Source organism: Leptonychotes weddellii, chromosome 4 (assembly GCF_054177405.1).
Source record: "Leptonychotes weddellii isolate Sample4059 chromosome 4, ASM5417740v2, whole genome shotgun sequence".
NCBI lineage: Eukaryota > Metazoa > Chordata > Mammalia > Carnivora > Phocidae > Leptonychotes > Leptonychotes weddellii.
In genome coordinates, this window is record NC_138372.1 from 124,746,153 (window position 1) to 124,758,169 (window position 12,017).

Below are 12,017 nucleotides of genomic sequence, written 5' to 3' on the forward strand. Positions count from 1 at the left end.
ATTCTTAGTTTTAAGAATGTAGTAAATATTAGCTAGCATTGTAGATTGCTTACTATATGCAAGGCACTGTTCTAAAATTTTACATATAATTTATTTAATCCTTATGATTTCACAACTGAGTCAATATTCATATTATTATTTTATAGATGAGGAAAGAAGGATAGATTGAATATCCTGCCTATGGTTACATAGCCATTTAGTGATGCAACTGGAATTCAAATTTTGGAAACCCTATTATGTAGTAGTCTCTCTCTAAAATGGGAACACAGATTAATAAGACTACTTGGAAATGTATCCAATAACCAGAAGAAGCTTTAAATCAAAGATTGTATCAAGTCTGTAAATTTTGCAGTGTTTGAAAACCAAGAGCTGGATGGCCCCAAGAGCTGCCTTTTATTCTCCAGCTGTATGGGAGATAGAGGTGTTAATTATCATCAAAAGAAGACACCTTCAGCACACCTAGTGCCTTGGTTTCTAATACCATCCTCCAATAAAAATAACCAGGGGTTCTTGGAGAAATGGCTGATTTTAAAACTTGAACAGAAAACATACAGGATAAACCTGTAACATCTTATAATGCCCAAAACTAAGAAAGTCCTGGCATATGCACATGCATGGCTGGACACATACGCAAGGATGTCCACACTTTCAGAGTTAAGCTAAAGGGATGTAAGAGCCAACTGAATGAGTTCTCAATGGCCAAAGTTCTGGCAATTTGAGGAAGAAAATAAATAAAACTGTACTGGACTATAAGTCAAAGTATAAAATAAGTATTCATAAGGTCATATTGATATAAATAAATGACTGAATGAATAAATAAATGGAGGAGAAGAGTATGTACGGATATATGGCAAATCTCCAATACAGAAGAATTCCAAGCAACTTAAGTAGGACTCTGCTCTGAAGGAGGGGGATTGTAAATCCTCACTTTCATAGGTGTGTTCTGTACATACTAACTTCCTTCCAAAGTGTATAATGCTTAGCTACCAGAATCATTTTTATATACTATATATTTCATTAGTTCAATGTATTGAAATTATGTTCAGTACCAAGCTATGCTGTTTATTTATGTATTTTAACAATACCCTTCCCCTGCTTCATAATCTGCCATCTGTTTATCAGTTCCTATTGTCTATTGGTCAAATACAAGTGGTTTTTTTTTAAAGATTTTATTTATTTATTTTGAGAGAGAGAGAGAGAGCAAGCACACAAGCTGGGGGGAGGGGCAGAGGGATAGAGAGAAGCAGACTCCCCACTGAGCAGGGAGCTGGCTGCGGACTCCATCCCAGGACGCTAGGATCATGACCTGAGCCAAAGGCAGACGCTTAACTGAGCCACCCAGGCACCCTAAAATACAAGTTCTAAGTAAAAGGCATTAGGACATTCTTACACAGCTTTCCATGTTCTCTGGGTCATATCACTCTTAAGCTTCATAGCTTGGCACTTCCTACATGACTCCTCGTTCTAGTTTTATGTTCATCTTTTCCAAAGAGGCTAAATCTTTACTGATGACCCATTTAATCTTCATTCATAAAACAGGTATTATTACATTGCCTAGGTTTTTTGTAGTTATTCTTATCATATAGATTTCAAAATCTCTGTGGGATAAGAGAACCGAAATTTTGTTTGTTTGTACTTTGTTTTGTTTGTTTTACTGTGGGAGGACGTCCACCATAATTTATTGCCTGAAGACATAGATCTTTAATAGGAATTAATAAGTTTTTGAATTAATTAAACCAACATAAGTGGAATTTTATCAGAGACTGTCAGCTTCTAGTATATATGAAACAATATTAGCATTAATATTCAATTATTGTTGAATATTAATTTGTTGGCTTGGTGTTCCTCAAGCTAGCATAAATTCTCTCTCAGTTATTTTGAGGTATTCCTGGGGTTCTTTTGGCTCTGACCTTCTCTCTCATATCTATAGCCTGAGGAATGACTTTAGACTACTGAAGATCTGACTCTCTTCCTAGAGTACTAGCTCTCAGAGTACCATCCTGCAGCAAAAGGCTGCAACATCCTTGCTGCCCCAAATGAATACTTCATTTTCTTCTGTTATCATTGTGTTGGAGCAACATGAGTTTCCTCAGAGATATGGAGAGATTGATCAATCTCCTACTTGCCCAGACTTGTCGTCTGAGTCATAAATAAGCACTGCTTATGCCTCTCTCTCTCAAGAATATCTTGTTTGTACTCTAAGCCTGGTTAACTTCACCTTCTATCTTCACAAGCATAAATTCACTCTGCTGTCTATACAAGAGACACTTCCATGCTCTCTGCATTGCTTCTGTCTTTATCCCCAGACCTCATACACAAAACATCTTGCAAGGCAGGTACGCCTATGCTAACACTTCCCACCTGGGAATTCTTAGACAGTTTGTGAGTGGTGGCATTTTTTATTATCACAATGATTTGAGCAGAAAACTACAGGGACTTTGGGTGCTTGATAACCTACAGAATGTCATGCAAAACATAGAATCACCCCCCAGGCCACGTGACTTTCACATGTGCTGCTGGGCGTTCAGATCAGTGAACAATCTGTCTATGATTGTTGAAGTCTATATTCTAACCACATTTAACAATAAACACGGAGTATTTTTGCACAGTTGAAAAAAAGAAAATCAATGATTTTTTTTTTTTTAAAGAAACAACAAATACAATGAACTGTAGCTAAGAGTATTCTTTGGATCCTTACCTTTAAAAAATCATGCCATGACGAGCAATGCTTACTGTATGAGAGTCACCGGTGCAACAAATGTGTATCTGTCCACATTTGGTGACATCAGAGCTGTGGTGACTGCATATTGAAGCAGAAATTTGATTACCTCATTATATCTTTTGTGGAGTTTTGCCCAAGCATTTATATAATGAATCCATATTAGTTCACTGTAAGTTGATTTTGTTGTATTTCTCTTTTGTGTTAAAGTCATATTATTTAATTTTAAAGTATCTTTTGTAGATAGATTATATTATTGTGAATTTAATTTCAGGATTGTGAAGATGGGATTTAAAAAGTATATGTCATGGAAAATAGTTTGTTAATGTTACCAGGGCTATAATGCTAATATAATGCTCTCCAATATATTAACTCATGGAACTAGATTCTGGAGACAGTTCAACATGGAAGAGGAATTAATAAATAAATCTGGACTCTCAGGCTCTCTTGGGACCAATGTTATACTGCAATAAAATATTATTGTTTTTTTTCTGAATCTATCCATGATGAATTACTGTCATATTCAAATAAATAGTTTTCAAGAGAAAATTCTAAGTGGCAGAAGGAAAGGTTCAAACTAAAGTTACCAATAAATGAACAAACCATTTTTTTTTTTTATAGAACGGATTCAGTAGTCCCAATAAAGGGACCCCCACCTGGCTAAGAGTTTATCTAAATGTCTATTAAAAGTAAACAAGACAGTGCAAGATTGTAGCCTTCCCTTCACTCTCTGAGATAGCACAAATTCCTCCCCCAGTACAACCCTCTTTTCCCACCCCAAATAATGGACATGACATAGTGAATAATCGTGCTGAAAATTAATTTGTCATAAATGTTTTTTAAAAAAGCACTACTACAGAAAAATAGTAGGCGTACTAATAAAATTGGAAGCTGAAAGAGTACAGACTGTCAGGCATTGAATCCCTATTTTCTTTATATCTTTGCTTATATTCCTAGGCATAACTATATAAGGTACTCAAGATAAAATAAGAATCATAGGTATTATTTCTCAGGCTACTTATGTATACACTTAGAAAACATTATAATTCGCATCAAATGTATTTGAAACTGCTTGAATGGTTTTCTTTTGCTCTGATGCCTTTAAGTGTAATCTCATTTAAGCAATATTCTGTATTTTTCAGTGTTTTGTCAATATGACTTGATTTAGATCCCACTGCTATAATTGCTAGTTCCATACACACCTGATATTTTATTTGTTTCCTTGCAATGCATATACTTGATACTTGCTGTATTTGAAATTCCAGTTCATTAACACGGCCCTCATTTTTAAGAAATTACTTAGTCACATTGTTATTAAATTATTCTGGGAGCTTGAAAGAGCTTCTGCCATTAAAAAAGATTTCTGTTACTATTAATTTTTCTCTGGATTTTAACATTGGCAAGCATAATGATGTCAGCTTCAGGTGACATATTTTTCTAATTGTATTTTAAGCCCATAGAGTTTGACTTTACAAAGAGAGATCTTTATTTTTATATACCATGATTTTATCACACCACAATATTTTTAAACTTATATATACCTATCAAAATCTGTAAATTACTCCAGAGTAATTTTAAAAACCAATATCAATTTGTAATTCACAATGTAATTTTGAATGCTACATGTCTTCTTATACTTTAATTATTGGGGCAGAAAAAACATTTATTATAGAATTATAATGTGTTAATCTTTATGTGAAAATCACCTGTTCTTATTAAGAATCATGATGGAAAGAAAGGAGAGATATGTCTCTACGCTCCTGATTTAAAAATGAGACAGAGAGGAAGAAAAGTTCCATAATAATCTTGTAAAAAATATTGCTGCAAAGGAATGAGATTTTTAGAAAATATGTAGGCAAAAAATAACAAAATCTAGTCTATTTTTCCATAATCTTAATTAGGATATTACTATTTTCGAAATTCCATATTTGAAGTTTATATCTTTGTAAAAACTGAATTAAAACTCATCTCCAAAAATCTGTGCTCATTATTTACCTAATCTAATTATGTTATTATGCCTCTCTAATTGCATTTCAATAGAAACTACTGCTCTACTTTCCATGAAGAGGAATTCTCTGTAAAAGGAACCATCTTAGGGCGCCTGGGTGGCTCAGTTGGTTAAGCGACTGCCTTCGGCTCAGGTCATGATCCTGGAGTCCCTGGATCGAGTCCCGCATCAGGCTCCCTGCTCGGCAGGGAGTCTGCTTTGTCCTCTGACCCTATCCCCTCTCATGTGTTCTCTCTCTCTCAAATAAATAAATAAAATCTTTAAAAAAAAAAAAAAGGAACGATCTTAGATCTATCTAAAGGTTTTGCTATTTGAAAATGGCAACTATAGATGTAATTATGAGATGAATTTAAGATTAACAATAGACAGTAGAACATTTTTCAGATGTATTATTGTTCATCTTTTAGGGTGACATTGTTAAAATTGAGATGTATTAATTGACCATGCCTTTACTGTTGCTTTAAACTCATTTATTTAGAAAATATAAAGTGGTTTTCAAGAAATAGATTTTTAGGGACGCCCTGGGTAGCTCAGTTGGTTGAGTGTCCAACTCTTGATTTTGGCTCAGGTCATGACCTCAGGGTCGTGAGATTGAGCACTGCATGGGGCTCCTTGCTTAGTGGGGAATTTGCTTGAGATTCTCTTTCTCCCTCTTCCTCTGCCCCTCCCCCTGCTTTTCCCCCTTTTGCTCTCTCTCAAATAAATAGATAAAATCTTAAAAAAAAAAAAATAGATTTTTACATGACAGTTTATAACATGCTTCTAATAAAAGATGCTTAATGACTTAACCAATATTGCCGATATTCATATTATTGTCAATATTTGTAAAATCACTATCATGTTAAAAAGTGGTCATAGATATTAGTTCCATTTCCAATTTTTTTGACATTGTATAATTTTTAACTCCTTTCAACAGAATATTCAAATGCTACATTCTTTCAAAGGATTCTTTCTCCAAATAATGAGGTATGGATATCTCAGATTTATTGATAACCTGCTATGCTATAGGTAAGAAATCTTAAGTAGAATATGGCTAAATAAAGTATTATCAAAAAAGAAATGGTTGAATTGGACTTCATGAATCCATTGAATGAATTTAAAATATGAACAGAGATATTCACAAATAAGCATTTAAAAAGTTAACTTCCTATCTTTACCCCCAAATCGAATGTAATTACTGTTTTCTGGATTTCAGCTGCTGTCCCTCCATCCTTTCAAACATTCAGGCCAACACCTGGACCCACAGACTACTGTCTTTGTCTCAGTAAAGTAAAAGTGAAAATCAGCACAATGACCTGTGAGACCCTACATGTTCTGTCCTTGAAATTTTACCAGAATTATATCATCACAAAAATATTTCCCTTTCCCATTATTCCATATTATTTCTTTAGGAAATACTACAGTAGGGTATTTACCAAGAGACCCTCATAACCATCATTTTCTCTGATACTCCTTAACTCCCTTCTATTTTCTTTACTTGACTTTTCCTATTCCTATGAAAACTTCATGACTTTTAATATTTTCAGCAAGGGTATATTTATTTTTGTTTGTACTGTTACTATGTTTACATAATTTTTATATGATATTTTTCTTACATTTCTTTCCTGAACTTTACTGGTTTACATTTTAACTACTTTTACTCAAACGCTTTGTTTTTTATGTCTCTATTTTATGCTGCTTTTTAATATAGGCAATGGCTTTGAAACACACACTGATATTTAACTTTTGGAAGAATATTTGTTCATGATTTTTATATGCAGACGTGATAAATATCTCCCAAACTTTTACTTTCATCTATCTGTTAGGATATTCAACCAGAACTCTGGCCATAGTGTCAAAAACATAAAAGTGATGAAAATTGATCAACTTTTTTGGCAATAAAATATAAGATTCTCCATTGTTTCTTTGTCAGAATCCTCTAATTGGGGCGCCTGGGTGGCTCAGTTGGTTAAGCGACTGCCTTTGGCTCAGGTCATGATCCTGGAGTCCCGGAATCGAGTCCCGCATCGGGCTCCCTGCTCAGCAGGGAGTCTGCTTCTCCTTCTGACCCTTCCCCCTCTCATGCTCTCTCTCTATCTCATTCTCTCTCTCAAATAAATAAATAAAATCTTAAAAAAAAAAGAATCCTCTAATTGTACATTGATTTAAACCAAAAAAAAAATAATAGCAAGGAAAAATCTACTCAGATTTCTAATATTGAATTAATTATTTGGCCATCGTCATCTATTGTTCTTAATTCATTGAGCATAGCAGGGCGGCACTAGAACAGGACTGATGATAACCTTTAGAAATTACAGATATCCACTAAGTTCAGCAGTTATTACTATGCAAAGTCACTTCCAGATGAAGTCTGGAGAAATTTAAGCTGGATAAACATAGGTTGAAGAAATTCATGCAACCCTCATTTGAATCTTTCACAGTAAAATGTAGCCTCAGGTTGAAAATCTAATTTTATCAATTCAGTCAATCCTTTTAAGGTTGTTTTCTAAGAAAAAGAAAGCTAAAGAAAATTACTCTTCTAGCTAGTATATCTATGTTGACTAAAATGATTTAAGGATTTTCTGGCAATTATTTTTAGTCAAAAATTTAACATTCCATTCTTGCTATATTGTTCACACATTTACTAATTTATGGAGCAGAGAAGGACTTATATTTTGGTGATAGTTTTGTATTTCTGGCTTCTTGGAAATCATTATTTGAGATACTGTTACTTATAAAGCAATCAACTCACGTATTGAAATATATACAAAGTATTTTGGGTAAGATCCCACTTGCCAAACCAGGGAGAAATCGAGCATTAAAATAAATAACTTTGCAGTAATGGTTTTTGAACCATTGAATTTTTATCAATCCATGAGTCCATACTAATATAATCAAATAAATAGTCAAATAAAGACATAGAAGATAAGGAAAGTTCTTCATTACAATGAAATTCATAATATTGGAAGAATAGTGGAATTAAAAAAATCATCATTTGGAAGTCACCACAATAATGAGTTTCAGGCCAAGAAAAGTCATTAATGGATGCTAAAACTAGTAAATGGGCATTTAGTTACAAATAACATCGCCTTAAATTATCTCCCTACATGATACATTTTAACGACACAAAGAAAAATGGTAAGTTTAGAGTTGAGGATTGTAACAGATACTACCTTAACCAATTGATTGAAATTAATATCACTGGTAAAGAAACAAATAAACATCCTGTGACTCTGGATATAATACATTACTTCTGTGTTATTCTTGTCAAAATTGTTAACCATTATTTTACCATGAAGAAATATAAGACCTGCCCAAATTGGAGGGCATTCCACAAAATAAAAGGTCGTATACTTCAGAAATGACAAAGCCATCAATGACAAAAAAAAAAAAAAAAGAGAGAGAGAGAGATGGATAAACTGCTCTCAATTGAACGAGGAAATATTATTTTATTTTGCTGTAAAAGTTAATAAAGGAATGATCTGAAGTTGTGAATGAGGTCTGCAGATTAGGTAATGGCATTTTTCAATTCAAATCAAATGTTAATATTTATTTTGAGGAATATTCTAAAATATATCGAGAAATAAATTATAGAAGTTGTTGGAGCAGATTATTAAAAGCATTGCAGAGAGGGAGAAAGAGGAAGAGAGGAAGTAATAGAGCATAGTACAGTTATAAAATAGGAACATTTGTAGAATTTGGCCTGATTTTAGAACTGGAGCAGAAAATAGGTAAGATAAGCCTTAATTACCTTGTAGTTTCAAAAAATGAAGAAGTGCTAAAAAAAAAAGAAAGAAAAGCTGAGAAACAGTAACAAATAATGATGGGCACTTCAAAGGGACACAGGAGCCAACTGCAAAGGATTCCTGTGGCTAAGGCTGAAAAACTTGAACAATGAAATAAAATAGTACTGGGTTAAACCCAAATGGTAATTATCTATAAGTCAATACTAATATAAATACATGATTTAATAAATTAATTAATTAGGTGAAGGGACAAATCTGTGTCAAAAAATTCCAAATAATTTGTATAAATACTCTGCCCTAAGGAGTTAAGCATATCTTCCCACTTCCTAAGTGTGGGTTGTGCATGGTGGCTTCCTTCCAAGCAGTATAATATAGAAAGGGAATTAAAAAAAAAAAAAAGAGTAATTCTTACAGTGGAAAAATCTGACAAAGAGTACCTCAGCCAGGTGATAAGTTTTAGACCAACAGTGATATATCATGTTGATAGCATTTGATATGATATGATGAAAATGGCACTTTCCCTCTGTAGTCTTCCTTCCCAAAAAACACATTACTGCAGGCTAATCATGAGAAAAATATCAGACAAATCCCAACTGAGGGACATTCTACAAAATACCTGACCATTACTCCTCAAACCTATCAAGGTCATCAAAAGAAAAGAGAGTCTGGTCATTTGTCACAGGTAAAAGGAAGCTAAGGAGACATGACATCTAGATGTAATATATTTTCCTGGATGGGATCCTGGAACAGACAAAGTATATTAGATAAAAACTAAGGACATTTGAATAAAGAATGGGCTTCACTTAATAAAAGTGTATCAATATTGGTTCATTAATTATAAAAAATGTACCATACTAATGTAAGTTGTTAATACTGGAAGAAATTAGCTGATGGGTAGAGAGGATCTCTGTTTTATCTTAGAAATTCTTTTGTATCCTAAAACTTTCTAAAAAGTGAAATGCATCTTAAAAGTCAATATATATTACAATTATTTGTATTTTAATTTCAACTTTTATGTAAGTCTAAAATTATTTCAAGACGTAGATGGAGCTAGAGAGTATTATGCTAAGTGAAATAAGTCATTCGAAGAAAGACAAATACCATATGATTTCACTCATAGGTGGACTTTAAGAGACAAAACAAATGTGCATGGGCAAACCAAGAAATAGGCTCTTAACTATAGAGAACTAACTGATGGTTCCCAGAGGGGAGGTAGGTGGGGGATGAGTGAGATAGATGATGAGGATTAAGGAGGACATTTGTTGTGATGAGCACAGGGTGTTATATGGAAGTGTTGAATCGCTATATTGTGCACACACTTTATGTTAACTAACTGGAATTTAAATAAAATTTTTTAGAAAATGAAAGGTTAAAAAAGAAGTGATTTATCATTAGAAGTGGAATGGTTTGTTGGCAAATTTTGAGGGCTGGCTGCCCAAAACACACTCTCCAATCCTGCCTCTGAAAACAATTGATTTTATTTTTAACTTTTAAGTAGCTGTTACCAATTAGTATTTAAGTATTTTAGGTCACTTACTTGTGAAATGGAGTTATTACCTTTATTACCTACGTACCTGCTTGGTATAAAGACAATACCAGACAAGATGTAAAAGTGCTAAGTACTTTGAAAGAATTTTAAAAAGCATGTTCAAAAAGTAAGATAATGTTAATCAAATAATTTTTAAAATAAAATTTAAACTTTAAGTAGATGCTTTATTTTCATTGTTTTAATATTTTCTGTTAAAATATTTAATATAAATTAATAGACATCTTAACATAATACCTTAAACAAAAACCAGAAGACAGCTTGACTTTGATAGCTTTCTCCTTTTATTTCTTGGTGATGCAATGTTCTCTTCTTTCATATAATAAAAATTGAATACTTTTTGCCTAAATGAAGATAAAGGCTTTCAGTATAAATTAAACATTAGTTAGTATTTTTTTTTTCTAGGTCTGGCCAGATCTTTTATTTAGGTTCTGAGAACTATATTAAGTGTAACATGGAAATCTCTTCTTCTGTGGCTTTCTTATTTCCAGCCTAGCTCCATTCTAGACTATGCTTTGATAAAACTGCCAAACTATTTTTTAAATGACATTTTATCAATGTTAAATAAATTAAGCTAAAACTCAATTGGCTAATATGGAGCATTATAAGACAGAATCTTTTACTTATTGAATCTTCTTACTCAAAATTCTATAATTATGATTTTGGGCTATTAGATGATAACTTTTGTAGGAATAGCTACATGATTAAAATAGATGGTGGCTAGTAGGTAGAACTGATAAACTGAAGAGAAAATTCATATATTTGGGGTAAGAATAATTCTTTTCACTAGAGAAAATTTATATTTTAATTTTAAGAAATACTGAAATTACAAGCCTAATTTAACATATATTATTTTTCACTTTTTTTCTTAAAATCAAAAAACATTTTTAAAAATTCCAGGATTCAGTTTAGTAAAAATATATGAGTTCCAACCATATGTAGGAATACATACAAACAGGTGCATAGAAAAATTGAAATGTAAAAGGATGTTAATTTCATAGGTAGTCAAATGTTCATCAGTAGGAAAGCATTAATAAATAATATTTATATCCATTTTTATTAATTGGAATATCAGAAAACCTTTAAAATAATTGTGTAGGTACATAAATGTATGTAGATATAAGATATTTTAAAGATATGTTACATCAACAAATATGTACAATACACTGTATATAGCATATTACCATTTGTAAAAATATTTAATGATATATATTTTTTTTAATTCAGAATGGGACTAGGTAACTAGGCTGGCAGAGAAATAGTTTTTCTTCTTTCTGTCTTTCTTTCTTTTTTTTTTTAAGATTTTATTTATTTATTTGACAGAGACACAGCGAGAGAGGGAACACAAGCAGGGGGAGTAGGAGAGGGAGAATCAGGCTTCCTGTGGAGCAGGGAGCCCAATGCGGGGCTCGATCCCAGGACCCTGGGATCATGACCTGAGCTGAAGGCAAACGCTTAACGACTGAGCCACCCAGGCACCCCCTTTCTTTCTTTCTTTCTTTCTTTCTTCTTTCTTCCTAAGTAATCTTCATACCCCACATAGGGCTCAAACTCATGGCCCCAAGATCAAGAGTTGCATCGTCTATAGACTGAGCCAGTCTGGTGTCCCTATTTTTTTTTTTCACTTTTAAAATGATGAGATAATGAAATTGTGTGGGAAATAAATATTTACTAGGTAATGAAAAATAGTGTGGTGGGCTATGACCAGCCCTACTGCACAGAATCCTCTTTAGGCAAATATGTTGATGAAGTATGGAATAAACACGACATCATTTGGCTCATGCTATTAGGTAGTGAAATAAATTATTCTTATTGTAATCAGTTAAACTCTTAAGGGATGGTTCTCTTTTCCCATCCCTTTATCACAATCTAATAAAGTGCAAATTTCAATCAGTTTGGGATTCTAGGCATCTCTGACCCTGTAGATTCCCAACACTAAGTGGTCTGCTGAGACCTAAACTTGGGGCTTGCCTCTAAGAAAAACAAAAGGAGCACCCAGAAACTCTGTTATCTCTCAAA